This window comes from Pogonomyrmex barbatus, unplaced genomic scaffold, assembly GCF_055798465.1.
Source record: "Pogonomyrmex barbatus isolate J1 unplaced genomic scaffold, ASM5579846v1 scaffold4, whole genome shotgun sequence".
Lineage (NCBI taxonomy): Eukaryota > Metazoa > Arthropoda > Insecta > Hymenoptera > Formicidae > Pogonomyrmex > Pogonomyrmex barbatus.
The window spans coordinates 5,179,430-5,199,288 of NW_028297138.1; the positions used below are offsets into that span (position 1 = coordinate 5,179,430).

The 19,859-nt window shown below is 34.8% G+C and overlaps 1 long non-coding RNA gene and 1 other non-coding gene across 2 annotated transcripts in view; one reads left to right on the forward strand and one right to left on the reverse strand.

Annotated features, from left to right (window-relative positions):
• The window catches only part of LOC148935747 (uncharacterized), a 292,726-nt gene that overhangs the window by 4,421 nt on the left and 268,446 nt on the right, over positions 1 to 19,859 (reverse strand). The window lies entirely within an intron of this gene.
• On the forward strand, positions 6,048 to 6,119 carry TRNAT-GGU (transfer RNA threonine (anticodon GGU)). The gene has a single exon. It is a non-coding gene; the product is annotated as a tRNA-Thr (tRNA).

A 19,859-nucleotide genomic window follows, 5' to 3' on the forward strand; every position in this document is an offset into this window, starting at 1 on the left:
AATCGAATATGTTCTTTTGTTTTTGCCATTGTGAATACTATTGATTTTTGAGGTTTTGTGCATCAAACGCTAAACCGTATGGCATTTTAGAAGGCCAAATGTCAACACCTTAAAACCGCAAAAGGACGGGAAGATATATAAAATTTAAATTGTTATTTTGGTTGTATGAAATCTAAAACTCAGAACTTTTTTGTACACCTAATAGAATACCTCCATCACCTCCGATTTTGATAAATTTGGGCTCAATCGACGCGGTTTCGTTCAAAATAAAAGAATCTGACAAAAAAAGAAAACGCGGCGGTCTGCCTCGCGAATCGAAATATTAAGTGTTAAAAGTTGACTATTTTTTTGGTTAAGAATTTTGTCATAGCGACTCGATACAGCGCTATGTGTATATACTTTAGCTACATGCACATGCGCTGTACGCCACCATGTGCGAATTTTAAAACAAATGAATCACTAGCATTGTCTACGACAACGCAACTATTAACATATTCATCCGTAATATTATCTATCAGCAACAATGCAATTATTTGAATTTATTCAATTGCTAGCCAAAAGAGATGAATTGGTAAATTTTCTAATTCAATGTGGTGTGTTGTCATCAGTAACAAATTGTGAAAAGTGTGACAATGAAGTAAATATTAACAAGGAAACATTAATATTCCGATATAACAGAAAATATTTTTCATCGGCTGGATCAAAAAAGAAACAAGTTTCGAAGCAATGTTTCTTCGAGAAAAGTGTAAAAGTAGGAACATGGTTTGCCCGTAGCAATTTAGACATCGAAATAATCTGCAAGATAGTACCATGTTTCTTGATACTATGTCCTCCTCGACAAGAAGACCTCGAGGAAGAACTAAATGTTAGTAGTAAGTGGGGCATTATGGCGCGTCCAAACAAACCCCCACCACCTTCCTACTGGCGTCAGGAGCGTGGCCCCCGACAGTCAAAAACTGACAGCCATGTGGAAATGGAGCGTTCTGATTGGTCGGTGGGAGGGAGGTGATAATTAGGTAATTAGTGGGAGCGTTCTGATTGGCTGGCTCCGTAGCTGGCCGGCGCGTGATTGGCTCTACCCATAGTGCCCCATGTGTGCGAAATGCTAGACGAAAAAGTAGGGGAAGGGGGAGAAAGTGTCTGGGACCGTTCGGAGTCCGAAAATAAAATGGCGTCTACGAGACGAAAGAAATATGGGTCTGTAAAAGGAATATACTTGTTGAGAATGGAATGTGATTTTTTTGTGACACGCGGGATGGAATGAAGAGAAGAAAATCAATTTTTTGTGGTTTTATGGGTGGCTGTATATGGGATATGAAGAATCACGTTTTTCTTAGGGTGAAAGGTTCTCGGCGCCTCATAATCGATGAATTTAGATAAATTTCTCGACTCGTTTGACATTTTTGTATGGAGGAAATGCAGGTTACAAGTGGATATAGGTTTTGAAAACGTGAGGTTTGTCGGAGTGTAATAACCGTTAGAATTATTCAGCGTGTACGTACGGTATTTGGGAAAACAGGAACGGACAGGTTCACACTAGAGGTTTCTGACGACGACGACGACGACGAACTTGGAGTTATACGAGGCTTTTATTCTATGACAACGTGAATTGAAAAAATGTTCTAGATAAACTCTAGATTTTTCTAACATTTGGAGTTATACACTAGCGTGGTTATTTTCCTTAATTGTATGGTAAACAACCGAAAAAATATTTTAAAAACGATTAGATATTTCTAGCTTGGAATGTGGTTAAAACTGCCTTTAGATCAGTGGGGAAGGAAGTAAAATGGACAAAGAATTTATGTTACAAAAAATTAAGTTTATTGTTATATCATTATACATATTATACCATAATAGTGTTTCTTTAATGTTTAATTATTCTTAAAAGTACAAGTTTGTATATGACAACACGCTACATGAGATTTTTCGCATTTCCTTTTTCCATGAAGAAAGATTTTACGAAATAATTGTACAATTAGTCTATCATTATCTTTGTAATCTTCGCTGAATATTTTGACAAATTGTTTAAGCTTATAACCGCGAGACAAATAAAGAAATACGCAGCAATATTGTACACACGTCTGAGAAAATGTGTCTTGTAATCGCGTGATGTTCCATTTATAAGTAGTAAAGTTTCGTCGAAGGCGTAGATTGAATCTGGAATCTGAAATCTGGATTCCAGGGGTGGTAGTCTGTAGCTATCGAAATACGTGCCTTCTCCATACTTGTCTAAATAGAAAGCAACCCAGTGTTGTCCAGGATGATCGTGATTACCTGTGTTCGCGATGATGACCGTTGACTTCGTCCACACTCTCGGGATTCTGTCGGCAGGATACACACCCGCATGTCCGACACTGAGATGATGCAACGCTCGTAAGATTTCGAGCGAATTCATCTCCCGCAGTGAGGAATGATGTTTGAGTTGTTTCCTGGCTCGTTATATTTTTATCTTCTTGTGAGGATTGTACGGTAAAAGCTTCCTTTTTTTCACGCTCGAGTTTCGATAGATCTTCTTTCTCCGTTTTTATTTGTTCGCACCTCGCTTGTTCTGTTTCTAATCTCTTATTTCTCCACGTAACAAGATTCGGAAAATTTCGTTTTATTGTAAAAACCTCGCTCTCTGTATCACTGTCATCGGAACTTTCATTGGTAAAAGAATTAGCGCTGCTTATGTCGCGGTTCCGTTCTTGAGATTGCATCCAATATCTCAATTTGCATGCATTGCGTAACGCGCAATGAAATTTGTCGGAATTTCGATGAAACTCGTGATGACCGCAGCACAATTCACCTTTCGACAGATTTTTGAAAGCAGGAGAGATTCCTTCCTTCTAGATTATATGCGTTTCTTGGGAATGTGTTTTCCAAATAATGTATCTTCTTTCGACCTCGGGTGTATATGTAACGCGCTTGACGTGCAATTTTACGTAGTTCATGAAATGTTTGGAATTGACTGTTCCGTCAAATCACTCGATCCCGTGGAAGTTTCGAGAGAGCCAGTTGTTTTCTCGTCTGTATTTTTCGAGTAATTCGACAAATGGATATGGAGGCATCATAATGCAGTGACTTATGAATGCTTCGTTAATGGCGACAACCGCTACTTCCTTCGGCATAAACTTCCCCTCAGCGTTGTGGAAACCTTGTATCGATAACTATATCTATGATGCATAGAATATACTTTCAATCTGTTTTGCACGAAGTGACGACGTTCGCGTCTAAAGCAAAACTGCTATTTTTTGTTAAGCTTTCGAAGAAATAGAAATGAAAAGTAGATAACGGAGGGAGGGAAGAAATTTGAGTATGTCTTATCCGCTAAAATCAACGATAATTTGACGCGAGGAATCGATCTCTAACATGTTATCGAATTCTGCGTAAACGATACAATTAATCGTTGAGGTAATAGCTTTTTCAAATCGCATCTCTAATCGTAAACTTCCATGTCTGACAAGATTCCAACGCAATTTGCCGACAGATCGGGAGATCGAAAGCGAAAAGCGTGAAACCTTTGACATAATCTTCTCTGTTTATAGAATTCTCCTCGTTTAGAAAATGGATGCCGGTTCCTGAGAAGAGGGTGTTATAAGCCTCGACGTAGAGCGGATGGTCTTTTGAGAAATTCGATTGCAGCGGTCTGCTCGGAATTTGCACGTCATCGGCATATAGCGAGAAGAAATTTATGCCGTAATTTTTGAAATTAAATGGATTTAACTTTCTGTTGCCGTTAAACGCTTTGTTATCGACGAATCCGACTATTACTCGCTTCGGAAGTTGCCCGAGTATTGCGTTATCAATCGATTCTTCTACCACTCCGGCGTGAATCGTAAATGTTTTAATTTCGACTCGCGTCAGAGGATACTTGGCGGTTGTTTTACTCAGTATTCTCGTATGTTCGAGTAACACTGCAGGGCTTATTTTTGCTCTTCTTATGAGTAAACTAGCATCTAAAATGCGTATTTTCGACGTTGAGTTGCCTTCCATGAAAAACGCATCTCTCGAGCGAACGAGTCTCATTCTAACTCCACTTCGTTAATTAAAAATTTATCCTGATTAAAGACGTCGCAATGAAGATGACCTATTAGATCTACCGTACGTTCTCCTTGTATCGGGCGCGTCTCACGAGAGAGCTTAATTGGGGTTGTCCGATTCTAATAGCGCGTCCATATAACCGGGTTCGTCCGTGTCCCATAGACAGGAAGTCAGATGGGAAGTTTTTGTCGGTGAAGAATAATTTAACAATGCTTCGATGTACGCGCGGTACGCGTATGTGTTGTTTGGGGGTGATACGAGTTTTTGAAGTACACGTCAATCTGGTTGAACATCGAATGTAGTAGATGATTCACAGGGTCTACTTTGTTTCCTCCTCCTCCTCCTCCTCCTCCTCCTCCTCCTCCTCCTCCTCCTCCTCCTCCTCCTCCTCCTCCTCCTCCTCCTCCTCCTCCTCCTCCTCCTCCTCCTCCTCCTCCTCCTCCTCCTCCTCCTCCTCCTCCTCCTCCTCCTCCTCCTCCTCCTCCTCCTCCTCCTCCTCCTCCTGTCGATGTTCCAGGACCGGGTAAACTTTTCACTCGTACGCGAAGACTTAGCTTGGTATGCGTGAGATCTAGATAATCTTCTCCGTGTCCGGGTATGACAAATTCTATAGGTGCGTCGTCCGCGAGCGAGCTTATCGGTTTGTAATAAACCCATTGCGAACTCTCGATATTGGTTTGAGTAGGAGGTAAACTGAAAAGATCGAGCTCGCTCTTTAAACAATCGCTCGAGTGGGTATGAAGAAAGGACATATCTCTCAAATTTACGAAGTGCGTCGGTTAAGCGAATATATCGGATACGGTGCGCTTTATCCCATTATTTCGTCGATGTTTCATTGTCTTTTTAATTTTGCCCGCTTTCCTCTTCGATGATTTTTTTTTAATCGTTTTTTTCACGCCGATTCGATGATTTCTTTTTTTTACCGACTTGTCTGCGTTTACGAACCGTGCTTCTCCCGGATTTAGCAGTGCGTGCGTCGTGCCCTCCGAAGAAAAACTTGGCCCGCTCGTATTTTCGCGGATGTTTTATATCCCGAGCCCTTCATCAAGTTACTTATATTTTCTTTGGCTTTTCTCTTAAGATTTCCGCCCGATTCCTTGAGCCGCATTTTGACTGCTTCCTTGAACGGAGTGTTATTTTCAACATCCTCTATCACGCCAATTCCGGCGCGTAAAGCTTCTTTCCCGACTGCGCGCATTCTCCTGCTTAGATAAAAAAGTACTTTTCTAATAATCCTCCGAGGAAACTACCAATCCCATGATCGCGCTGATAAGTTGAACCGACGAAAATTCGTGGAATTCTGCCTCCCCTGCCTCCACCGTATTGCATTTCGTAATACTCGTCGTATTCCATGGAGATTTAGTTTTTTCTCAAAGCTTCGTAGGCTTTCCACTGCGAATGATAATTAACGGACACATCTAAAGTGTAATGTTACTATCAACGTTCCGGATACGAATGGTATTTTTTTCTCCACGCTGATCTTTTATATTTATTTCAATTTTATGGAATTTCGTTTAACGCAATGGAGTATATTGCAAAGTGGAGAAATATTTTACTAGATTCATCCCGTACGTGTAATTACATCTAGGTATTTCGGTTGAAACGATTCGAAGAAGCGGACTCCGCGTATCGCCGGTTATGTAAGGCTCGCAAATGTCGCAATAAACATACATTTTATCAGGAATACCGTGCCACATGTACAGAGTTCTGCCATCGATAGTGGACGCGCTGTATCGAGAGAGTAGGACCATCATCTCTCTGGAGTACCAAGTAGCTCTTAGTGGAGTAGTGAAGTAGATTCTACCGCTCCTACTTGCGAGATGGTGCACATAAGAAACGTCAGTCTCGACACGAAAGGGTGAAGTGCATTCGAGGGGGTGGGACCATCATCTCTCTGGAGTACCGGTCGTGGGGATTCGGAAAAGGAATACATGTATATATGTATATTGTAATATATATATATGTGTCATTGTATTGTTGACGTGTTATTCTAAACACGTTATTTGCGATAAATATCATCACATGCCTCGGTAGTCGAAAGGTTAAGATGCCTGCCCGGTAAGCAGGAGATCCAGGTTCGATTCCTGGCTGAGGTGGTATTTTTTCGCAAAATAATTGCGAGTTTTCACGACTGGTTCGTGGTCGGGCCCCGCCGTGACGCACACCCTCCCTTCTTATTCGGGGGCTCGAGCCATGCTTGATGCAATCTCTCCTGTCGTGCTCCAGGAGGATTATTTGTATATTTGCCAATGGCGTTGGAGGGTGTCGCCGCTGCAGTCCGACCTGCATCCATCGAGAGAGTAGGACCATCATCTCTCTGGAGTACCAAGTAGCTCTTAGTGGAGTAGTGAAGTAGATTCTACCGCTCCTACTTGCGAGATGGTGCACATAAGAAAGTCAGTCTCGACACGAAAGGGTGAAGTGCATTCGAGGGGGTGGGACCATCATCTCTCTGGAGTACCGGTCGTGGGGATTCGGAAAAGGAATACATGTATATATGTATATTGTAATATATATATATGTGTCATTGTATTGTTGACGTGTCAGAAGTTTTTTGTACACCTAATAAATAATTCTTTTATCAAGTTATGGATACATGGGGCTCAGATTACTTCCCCATAGTGTTGCAAATGGATATCGAGGTTACGAGGTATATAAGGAGAACTAATAAAATTACTACAAGAAAAACAAGGTGGAAAGATTACAGCCATGAAGTCTTAGAAATTTGAACATAGAGAAAGATAAGGTTATGCAGTTGAAAGAAAGATAAAAAATGCTTAAAATGTATGAGCAAATATGCGACATTATTAAACAAGTGTCCATCAATGTTATCCCAAACAAAAGTAAATTAGTAGTAGGAGAAAAAGTAAATAAATTACAACAAAATGACAGGAAAGGCCAATCCAGTTAAATGGTGGGATCAAGAATGTGAGGAAATAATTAAGTATAGAAGAAAAGCACAAAAGAGATTTATCAAAGAGCAGACAACACACGCATTTATTGAGTATAAAAGATGCAGAGCTATAACCAGAAGAATGATAAAATCTAAAAAGAAGGAAGCCTTTAAGGATTTTTTAAGGCAAATCTATTAACAAGCATACTAATATGACATATGTTTGGAATACTACAAGAATTTTTAAGAATTGTAGAGCGAAAATAGAGTGGAACAAGTAAACAAAATGGAATAGAGAAGAATGTATTAGAGACATGATAGATAAATTAGCACCCTCCTAAGGAGTTTAAAGTAATTAGAAGTAATTTAAAGAGATTGAACAGGATATTTATCGAGGCAGAATTGAGATACAGCGATAGCAATCAGAAGGAATACGGCTCCTGAGAGAGATAGTATTGAGTACAACATGATAAGAAATTTACCGGAGGAAATTAAATTGGTACTATTAGAAGTCTACAATAAAATATGGCTCACAGGCGGAATACTTGGCAAGATTATCAGATTTGTTTTATAGGTAAGCCAGAAAAAGTCAGACCGATCTCTCTTGCTTCCTGTATGTGTAAGATTATGGAAAGAATGGTAAATAAGAGATTAATATGGTGAGCAGAGAAAAATGGAATACTAGCTGTAGACTAAAATGGAGAAGGAGATTCTATGCAGAGAACTTGATACAAATAACAACAGATATTAAGAATGGGTTTTATAGAGAAGAATATACTATGGTTTTATAATATTTGTAGATGTGACTTTGGCGTACGATAATGTAGACTTAACGATATTGATGGATAAACTGATCAGGGTGAAATGTCCAGCTGTATAGTTGAATTTATATACCATGGAGCAGAGCAAGACGTATACAATTTATAATCACAAGCGATGAGGCTGTGGAAAGGTGCACAAGGAACTCAGGGAGCGGTTTTAAGTCCTATATTGTATGCACTATACACGAATAATATCATCAAACATAGGAATTAATGTATAGACGGTACAGTTGCTGATGATGTGGCGATATATTATACGAATGACAATAGAGACAGAAATAGACAAGTAATTAGAAGAGCTGCAGAAGAATTATCAGAGAGACTAAGAGAAATAAGTTTGGATCTGGAATCGAGAAAAATGGTTCTAATAGAGTTCAATAGAGCAGGAGTTTTGGATAGAGGCATGAGTATCAATTTGATGAATACAAAAATACAGAACAGCCCGGGCGCTAGGTTTCTAAGAATCTGGTTGGATAACAAATTGGATTTTCATAAACAAATTGATCTAGTAAGAGAGAAAGTTTGAAAGCCCAACGGCTTGATGAAATATGGGCTCCTCTCCTTTTGAGCAAAAAAAATGAAAATATTAGAAGTCAATACGGCACTCTTACTTTATAAGAGTTTAGTGAGATCAATAATAGATTATGATATATATGTGTATTTTTCCAAAAAAAGTAATCAAAGACTTAAAATAAAGAGAGCTCAATATGCGGACATCAGAACAGATTGGCTATAAAAATAATACATCGAACATGTGATCATAGCAAAGTCAAAAGTAATGCTACTTCAGAACAGAGCAGGAATGCAAGAAATTTTTTGTTGAAATGCAAGATATATAAAAATAAAGAGTTGATTGACAAAATAAATTTATTGAAAACAAATGAGAATTATGCAAGATATAAAAATCTCTTATGGAATAAAAGCTGTATAAGTATGGCATGGGAAAAAGTTAAATGGCTGGAGAGGAAAGTCGGTAGTAACCATAAGTTTGAAATATTTGAACAAGAGTTTGACGAGATTACGAAAGGTGTCGAAACAGACAAGTACATAACGAGACAATGGAGGAAAAGAATAAAGACGGAGGATCAACTTATGAAGAGTTCATACAAAATAATAAAATAATGGGCAATCTTAAAATAATTTGTACCGATGAGTCAAAAGGAACAAGGTGTGTGTCAACAGGAGTTAGTGTGATAATAGAAGAACAAAAAACTGCATACAATTTAAGCATGTCAAAGGAATGTTCTTCATTCATAGCGGAGACTTTTGTAGTCAAGACAGTCTTACAATAAATAGAAGAAGGCAAGATAGAAGAGATACAGAATTCCTTAATATTGACGAATTCTTTGGCTACTATACAAGCTTTGGAAAATAATTTACTACAAGTATATAGAAATATATATATTATAGAAGCAAGGCGTTTGTATTTCAAGTTAACTAGGGTTAGAAAATATAGAATTATTATATAATGGGTCCCAGCCCACGTAGGAATTACAGGCAATGACATGACGGACAAATTAGCCAAGGAGGCATCACAAAAAAAGCCTCAGAACAAATTAAATATAGTAGTCATATAGTGATTACAAGAGAATTTTTAAAATCGAAATGTGGAATAGTACGCAAAATTCGATAATTAAGGACGCGGAGTATAAGGGCAAATTTTATTTTGAACATTTTTATAAAAGAAAAAGGAGAAAATCATGGTTTAGTAAAACTAATGTAGAAAGGTATTTAGTGGTATGGATGAATAGAATTAGAGCTAATTATTATAATTTGAATGAGTCACTAATGAGGAAAGGGTATATAGACGCTAGGTGTGAGTAGGAACGAATGTGAGAGCTGAAATCATATGATCAGATAATGCAATAAGTACGATAAGGAGAGGGAGAGACTGATAATGAGTTGAGTTAGGAGTAAGGGAAGAATTTGATCTTATATCAGCATTAAAAAGACAGAATTGGATAATTATAAAGAGTATATATCAATTTTTCAAGAATACAAACAGAGTTATATAAAGGACAAGCGAGAGGACAGGGAGATAGAGGACCTGTGTCATATAATGACTTAGAGTTGAAGGCATGTAGTCAGGATATACCCTGACATTCTCTAACCGGAGAGACCCCCCAAAAAAATGCTTAAAATATAAACGACCTTATGGCATTCTTCATTTCCAACTTTTAAGATTAAGACTAAGACCAGAGTATAAGTCTCGGTCTACAATAAGTGATTTAGGCCCCATTGCATCAATGTCATTCCAGTTCTTCGTTTAGTTAAGGTGCGTTTAGAGTAAGTGTTACTTAAAAGTGTTACTTTGCTAGCATTGCACGAATGCCACGAAAATATTACTTGGTTAAGTGGAACTTTTGATAGTAATTTTTCATGTTTCAATGTTGGATAATTTAAGATAACTTGTAATATAGTCATAGATATCGCAAGGGCGCAAGAAAACAAATATTTATTTTTAATTGCTAATAATTAAATTATTATATTAAGAAATTGCGAAAAACTGGTGTGTCTAAGAAAATGGTAAAGAAAATAGAAAATTTTCGATCAAGAAAGATGGAGGAAGAAAGAGGAATCTCTTTGATTTGTAATAATAATAAAAACGTAAGATTGTAACGTTACAAACGTTGATTATAATTAATTTAATATACATATAAATTTTAGTTGTGTCATATCTCTTTATTTTTATTAAGTATAGATGACTGAGGAAATTGAATCAGAGAAAAAGAGAGTACATAGCACAAGTTACACAGCAGAGGAAAAAGCTGATTTCATAAATGTTATTAACAAATTTAAAAATATTATTGAATTAAAAAAAAACAGATAAAATATCGTGGAAGGACAAAAGTAATACTTGGGAGACTATCACAAATGAATTACCGGATTATTTCTAAAAAATTACAAAATTACTCGTTTTTTGCCATAATTAATTATTGACATACACTATAACTGTTATATATTGTAATTTAATACAATTTTGTAATAAAGTGTGCGAGAGATGAGATTTTAAAAATATTTTAAAATAATAAATGTTAAAAACTAATAAGAATATGATATTTTTATTGTTATGTGCATAATTTAAATGATCTTCAATCTGTTCTAGTATATGTATAACAGAATGTTTCTGTAATCGAAATCTTCGAAAAAAATTTAAATCGTTATATTTTTCAAAATAATTAGCACGCACATATATATTTCGTGGTATTCCGTAAATAACTAGATCGAATGCATCTAATTCATTATCGTCTTCTAATACATCGAAATGTAAATCCATTTTTCTGATTAACTTCCAATATATACTTTATACAATTGTATAATATTGATGACGACCAATGGTATAGATTTCTGTTCTTTAATATTTCTTAAGCGATACTGAAACTATCGCTTAAAATAAGCGCAAGTTAAAATACTATAAGTATTACTTATACTTTGGTGCAATAGATTTAAGAGTTTAAGTCCCACTTAAAATCAAAATAGCATTGGTGCAATCGGACCTTAAGCCTTAAGCAATAAGAAATTGAATCATAGTCAATTATTCTCTTACTCTTCGACTATGATTCGTGGAGAGATTCCATAGGAACTTAATCAGCCTTAAGGGAGCTTTTCAGTTAGAAAACATAATTAAACATAGTATCAAATACTGAGGCTGATGCACACAGAACAAATATATAATGCCTAATATGTAACGAAGTTATATATCAGAAAACAAGACGATAATTGGCTATCACTAGAGGTGGGCAGTATTTGAAATATATGTATTTGAAATACGTATTTAAATATATTTTGTATTTTGTATTTAAATTCTTTTTTTAAGTGTATTTTGTATTTTGTATTTAAATATTTTTTTTAGAGTATTTTGTATTTTGAATTTTATTTATAAATACATTTAAATTTTGTAAAACAATTAACCAAACAGTATCGTGTCTACTGTCTTTGTAATAGCTGAATTCGTCGAATTATTACATATGAAGATAAGTCCGTTGGTTTCAACCAAACATGATTCGAAAAGAAATAAATTTTGAAAAGAATATCGATGGCAGTCTGCTAATGTTGCATCATGCATAGAATGAATACTCCATGGTGTAGTATCCGGCCTTAGTGATCGCAAAACAATCATTTATTTACATATTCGCACCACCACAGCGAGTTAGCGTAATATCAGATTCGTCGTACAACAAATTTTTTAAGCGTATTAATTGGCTGCAGGATAGAGCAATTCTCCAGTTTTTAAAAACTTTTTTATCCTGCAGCCAATCAACACGCTTAAAAACATTTGTCATATGACAAATGTAATAGTATCCTTAAAGCCTATCCAGACAAACTTGCATAGCAGCATAACCATATGCATAAGAATCGCATTTTAGATGTGTCTTATGATAGAAATGCGATTGGGTAATTTTCCTTATGCATATGGTTATGCCGCTATATAGGGGTTTATCAAGATAGAACCTTACTTGAATTTTTTTTACGCAGACGTAAATCGGTGGTTTGATTTTTTTTACAGACTGCCATTGACTGTCCCGAGACGTGTGCATAAATAAATTCGATATCGTGTATAGCTTATATCAGACTAAAGATTAAGATTGAGAGTTAGATTGAAATTTGATCAATCTAAACAAAGTTCACCAAACTTGAGATTTTCTTCTTTCTCATTGGTTAAATTCTAATCTAATCTCAATCTCAATCTCAATCTCAATTAGTTTGATAAGTGTAATGATGAGGGCTTAAGTGTAATGATGAAACAATAGTGTAAATGAAATGATGAAGTAATAGTGAAAGTGTAATGAAACATTTCTGTATAAACTAAAATCGCGTCGGTAAATATAATTAATATGTTAATCAGAGGTGGGTAGTATTTGAAATACATGTATTTAAAATACATATTTAAATACATTTTGTATTTTGTATTTTGTATTTAAATACAATATTTAATATATTTTGCCCACCTCTGGCTACCACGTTGTTTGTCGTGTTGTCGCGTCCTGTGTGCAATCAACCTTAAGCATTGTGTAAAGCTGTTTGCTGGAATTTGATTCTTAATGTTGCCAGTAGATTGCGCTTTAAACATTAAATATGATTTGTTTCCCCTCACAAATTTTTATAAAGTTAAAGACTTATGCACGAACATTTCTCAAGTTTTCATTTTTTTACAAAAATTCAATTCATACTCTTCAAAAATTTTAAAAATTTTAAAAATTGTGTATTTAATAATAGTATTTATTATTAAAATATATTTATTAAATACATTAATATATTATTTAAAAAATAGATTTGATCTTGTTATTTGCTCTAATTTAAATAAAACAAGACGATGATTGGTTATTTGCTCTAATTTAAATAAAATATTAGATTGAAAAACGAAACATAATTTTAACAGAAATGTAATATAATGCTGATCAATTAATTTTAATTAAGTAATTAATTGATCAGTATTATATTACATTTCTGTTAAGGTTAAGGTTACGTTTTGTTTAATCTTATATATTATGGAAATATCATTTATTCAAAATAAATCATTAATTAGCCAATACTGTATTATTTATATTATTATTTAATATTATAGTATTATATTAATAAATTAATTTTAATTTAATTATTAATTTTGATCTTTTCCAAATAGTTGGTAGCCATGTACTTGACACACAAGCCGCAACTCAGCTTTTAAGCTGTATATTTGTATAATGTTGTATCGTTATTAGAAAGCACTGTGTTGAGCACTGTGTCATTTTGTGTCGCGTGTGGCTCTTGCTGAAAAGCTCCTTAAGTTAATTTTATTTCTACATATAAGATTGTAAGAGTGTTATCATGGACATAGTATACATGGACTCCAAACGTCCTTTGTTCTGCCATCTAATCAAGTGAAGCCAACATTTAAAAAGAGAGCGAGAATAAAGGGGCTGGTTCTCTCTCTCTTTCTCTCTTTTGTTGCGCACGCATCTATTGCTCGTTTTCATAATATTATACAGGGTAACGCCCGATTACCCACGTTGCCGATTGGCCAATTTAAAATAAAATTATTTGATTGGTTGATTCAGTAGAAAATCTCCAGACAGCGGTCGCTGTAAGTGACTGTGTCCAATTGGCAATGTGGTCAAACGGGACGCTCCCTATTATATAGCATCGTACAGCGTCGTATAAACGTATCAATTTGCGAATGAAAACTATGACTAGAAAAATTTATTCTATTTTGTTATATATTTTGTTTTATATTTATATTAGTATAATGAAGACGTGTTATGCCTATAAAAAATAATGTTCATTACATTAATATGGTTACATCATTATTTTTATATTATATTCATAACATCGACTGAATTGTCTTACTGCGCCATTTGTTCGTGCAGGAAGAGCTAGAACAAAGAGGGCCGATATGTTGGCCCCCTTTATTATTTTTTAAGAAATTGTAATATAATTTAAAATAGATGATAAAAAATAAAAATGATAAAATAAAATAATAATATAGAAAATTATAACATCAATATTAAATAATTAAATAATAATAATAATAATAATAATAATAATAATAATAATAACAATAATAATAATAACAATTTATTGTCAGTATTAAACAAAGTTGGAAAAGTTACGTTATAAAAGTAATAGTAACCAGTTACTATTATAGTTCTTTCCTTTCAAAAAATAATTAATTTATTTATCGTTACAAGTTACCGATTCTAAAAAATAACACGTTACAGTTACTGAAGTTACTGAACACGTATAGTTACTGAAAAAGTAACGAGTCGTTACTTTTTAATTACTTCTCTGTTTTACTTCCTGTAATGTTTTGGGCATTGCTATTTTAAATATAAAAATATTATATTTCTAATATATTTCCTGTAGTATATTTCTAAAAATTGATTGCAACGACATTAAGCAAAACTTTAAATTTATTATAGCAGTCGAATTTAATTGGTTCTTATTTTACATTTAATCAATCACATTAAGATTGAATTCGGAAACGTCATCTGAGTGCTCTTACGCATTATTTTATTCTTGTTTCAGTGTAAAACAAGGATAAAATGATACATAGGATACTCAAATGTTTTTCGAACATAGACTGAAAGTGTGAGAAACAAGCTGTGCTATTAGCTGTGTTCAACTCAACAGCTTTGCAACTGTGTAAGATTCTTAAATGTGACTAGTTTATACATTTAGATCAATAAGAAACTAAGAGAGAAACTAACAAAAATCCATCATATCAAAGATTTTTACAACAGTTGCAAAACTGCTTTTTCTGCTAAACGTAGTCATTGTGTCATTTTATCATTAAATGTAAAACAAGGATAAAATAACAGAATAGCGCTAAATGACAAATAAATTTGAAATATATAAAGTAACAATGAAAGTAACTACTAAATTAGTTATTAGTTACTTAAAATAATGTAATTAAGTTAAGTTACAGTTATAGATGCAAAAAAGAAACGAAGTTATAGTTATTGAAAAACCGTAACTCTAACTGTAACTTTGTTATAAGTGACGAGTTACTTCCTAATCCTGATATTAAATAATAGGAAATTATAACATTAATATTAAAATCTGTAGCATATTAACCGGGTGGAGCCTGGATAATATGCTAGAGATTTTAATATTAACCATTTAACCACGTTGCAATTGACCATCAGTCATTCATTGCATTTAAACAGAGGAAAACCTCTAGACACCGGCCGCTGTGAGTGGCTGTGGTCAATCGCAACGTGGTCAAACGGGCTCCCGTATTAACCTTAAATATAAATTTATAAAGTGAACATTAAGACGTCTTAAAGACGACTAAAAGACGTCCTAATGGCTAATAGAACGTCCAAAAAGGTAACGATCCAATTTTAAATTGTCTTATTAGACAACTTTTGAATGTCTTATAAGACACTTTTTAGATCAGATGTCTTTTGGCTATCCAAATAAAACGCTTTTCAGGCACTTTTTTTATAACTTCAAAATTTAAACTCAATGAGCAGAATGTCTGAAATCTTTAAGATATCTCATAAAGAACTCTGAAAGATATCTTAAAGTTATCTTATGCGTTGATTCTAGATTCTGATCTGACTGGGTAAATACTGTTTTCTTGTAAAATGTTACGTCCGAGGTTCTAGAGGAAAGGTAATACCTTCCGTCAGGAGGAGGAGAACTTGGGTGGACGCACGGAATCTTTGTTGCTCTCACAGATCGATATCGTGAGGTCGATCCGCGAGTCGAACGTGCGTTAAGGTAAGGGGACAGGAATCGGGTCAGCGTCGGTGACGTTATAACCCTTATCTGCGCCAGCGCTATTGGTGGTCCGTTTTTTAGGTCAGAGAACCGAATCTCTTTTACCAGGGATGGACCTCGTGCGATCTTCAGGGAGTCGTGAACGGTTCGGAGTCAAGTTTTTTTTGGTAAATAAATCGAGACGGAAATTCGAGTTAACTATGATTTAATAATAAAAAAAAAAGGAAATACAATATGTTAATTCTAAGATTCTACGAAGTGGCACAAATATTATTGTGTACATTTGAATATGGAAGTACTGGTTACAAAAATTTTATACATAGAACTTCAAATAATAATAAATAAAAAAAAATCTGATCTATATTCCCAATTGTTCTAATTGGGACAAAAAATTGGTAATCGCGAGCATATCGATGGGATCGGATTGCAGGTGTAGCGGGGGATTAGGGTGAGCGCTACGGAAAACCTTCACTGGAACAAGGTAGGGAAGAGGGTTACGAGAAATGTACATAGGGATAATATCGTGAACTTGGTGTTTTGAGATTTGATCTCAAAACTGGCTGTCGGGTTTAAACTTTCTTTTAATGTAAAAGGTTCCAGGAGATGGATGGGTGGAAGAGCGGGAAAATTGACGGATGAGGTCCTAAAATTTTTCCACGTTGAAGTACTCTGGACTGCACTATTTCTCAAAGTCTGCCGCGGAGCGAAGAGGGGTGGTATTGGTGTAGAGAGATGTTAGAGAGTCTCGGCTCTACTTCGATTAAGCACTCCGCGAGTTCCTCGGCGTGTCCGATTTCGCGACGAATTCGTTTGTTGAGCTTCTCCCGACGATGTCGCAATGCCCGTTTCGTTCTCTTGTTCGGGATGACGTTCGTTTGGTTCACTATATAAATACAAAAGTTAGGTGAAAGAGAGAGAGAGAGAGAGAGAGAGAGAGAGAGAGAGAGAGAGAGAGAGAGAGAGAGAGAGTGTGTGTGTGAGTGAGTGAGGTGAGAATGATAGAAGAATTGAGGAATCGTGATAAAACAGCTTCACCGAATCAATCGGTGGCTTGCCAGGTGGGAATGTTGGGGAATCGAGGGAGGCAGCTTCACCGAGTCAATCGGCGGCTTGCCAAGTCAGTATGTGAAGAAATCAGGGAAGGCAGCTTCATCGAGTTAATCGGTGGCTTGCCCATTCGGAATGTTGAAGAATTTTAAGAAAGCAATTATGTCAAGATCGCGAACCAAACAGCCAATCTATCGCGGGAAAGGGGTAATAAAAATGGACTTACTTTTGTCGTGGCGGGCGCTGATGATGGAGAAGTGTGGTGCCTACGCTGGATCGTGGATCGTATCACACGTGAATAAAGGTATCGCGCACAGATTCTAACTGAAAAAATTGGCGACAACCTCGGATGGTCCCGTCCGTCAAAACATGGGGCGATGTGAAGAGAGAAGAGAGCAATCCGCTCCAAGTCGCGGTTTTTAAAGGGTTTTAAAGGGTTCCGAAGGGGTGGGAATATCCGAGGGCATGATGGATTTCCGCGTTGGTTTGTCGAATGTTACATAGTTTACAAAAAGTGTGAGTATAGAGGAAGGAGGGGAGCGGTGTTATATGAATTGTGGTTGTTTTTATATTTCCAGATTTCCTAGCGAATGATGGAATTAGTTAGTGAAAATTTTCCCGCCATTCCACATCCTCAATTATTCATTGGTGTGGCCGCCAACGGCCGCTAATCATTTCTTCTTGATTGGCGTTTCCCTTAGTTTCCCCATGAATTTGGGGAGTGTCATCCTCGAACGATCCGACGCGTTTCTTATCCGTTAGGAATTTGCTCTTGTTAATATTTTTTATTTTTATTGGTATGTTGTCGGTGCCGACAAAGCTGTCTATCGCAAAAATTATTTTTTTTGATAGTGAGACGTATCTCGAGAGAAATTTTTGTGTATTTATTTAGGGTTTCTTTAGATCGTTCGAAGCGCTTCATTTTCTGATTAGCAGCCGTTATCTTTTTCCAAAAGAGAAGAATTCGTGAAGTCCCCCGGACGTAACAAAAATATGAAATATTATATATGCAAAAAATATAAAAAATATATACAAAGATATTTCTGATGATTATATTTAACGTTCTATATAATATTATTTAAAAAAACAAAAAAGTGGATTAAAGTCGTACGTGATATCGGAGCACGCAGTTGTCCACCAGAAAGAAGCCAAATAAAATAACTAGCGATTGATATTGATGTTACTAGTAATATCGAAAATTACGTACTCATTAGTTTTACGATTGCAAGTCAATAAAAGTAATAATTATACTCATCTTTATATGTCATATTACCTGTCATATTATATTATTATAATCTTAACTGGAAATGTCTTAAAAAGAATGTCTAAAAGTTGTCTTAAAAATGTCTCTTTGGTATTGTATTAAAGACGTCTGTTTTAGTGTCGGTCCACGATAAGTATTTAATCTTTAAGCCGCAAGAAATTGACCAATCATAGTCGATTATTCTTTTCATATTAGATTATAATTGGTCAATTTCTTATTTCTTAAAGCTTAAATCACCTATTGTGGACTGACACTAAGACGTCTGAAAGATGTCTTTTAGACAAGCGTGTTGACTAAGTACGTTCAATAGCAAAACAGATCAGTGATTCTTTATTTTATATATATATATATATATATATATATATATATATATATATAATAAAGAATTTAAACACAATAATTGGAAAATTACCGCTAGATGGCGTCCGTTTCTTGCATGCAAAATTATCAAACTTTTTATATAAGCGAAATCATAATCAAAATCTAAACATGCATTTATTATTTACATATTTTTATGTATATGTTTGATACAAGACGTAATCATCCAACGAGGAAATTAATAAAGATAGAGCAAACTTTGCTCGATTTTTGCCGCCAATTTTTTCGCATAATGGGTCAACAGATTCTGCTTTGTTTTTGCCGTCAATCTGCTGGCATAGCATGTCAGCAGGCTTTGTCGACAAATCTCGAGCCTAATGCGGACACAGATGGTTGTGAATTTGCAGTCAATATCTGATCAAATTTGTTGCCAATGTGCTAGCAATATATATATATAAGGATGTCCCACAACTCGCGACCGAAATTTTTATGACATATTCCTTAAAAATAAGACGAAAATTTTAATACGAAAATGCCGAGGCTATAATAGTTTTTAAATTAATAGCGATTAAAATTGACTAATCATAGAGCCAACATTTCGCGCGCTCAGGCATGATGCCATAACAAGTGATAAAAGCGCTACCACGAGAGTTCTCTTAACGTCAATCGAGATTATTATACAAATATATTGATATGATTATATATAAATATTTTTAAAAGTAATATTTACATTATTAATGTAAAAAGATAAACAGTAAGAGCGCAATATAATACAGTAAGTGTGTATGTACATGTTTTAATGATCCGGACGCGCCAAATTTTTGTATATTGTATATTGTTTTTGTACGTCGTTTTTTTTCTTTTACATTTTATTTTTATATAAACACAAATACAATAATTCAATAAAAATTTTTTGACAACTACAAATTGACATTAATTTTGGATTGATAACATCTTTTTTCAATTTTTGCAAAATTTCTTTTCTACTTTATAGAATTAAAAGTTTGGACCATTTTTTATATCATGTTTCTTATAAAAATAATGAAATGAGTTTTCAAATAAAAATGAACTACAAAATAAAATGTATTTCATTGTAAAGTCCTTTTTATTAGAAGTTGCTAATTCTTGATATTACATATTTTGTACCAATATAAAATTTATTATTAAAAAGATTTTTGTAGATAGAAATTTTTATATAAAATTCTTTCTTTTACATAAATAAGAAAAGGCGCGCATGAATTTGGCGTTATTTTTTATCTTTTTTAAAAGGTATACTTTAACATCACTT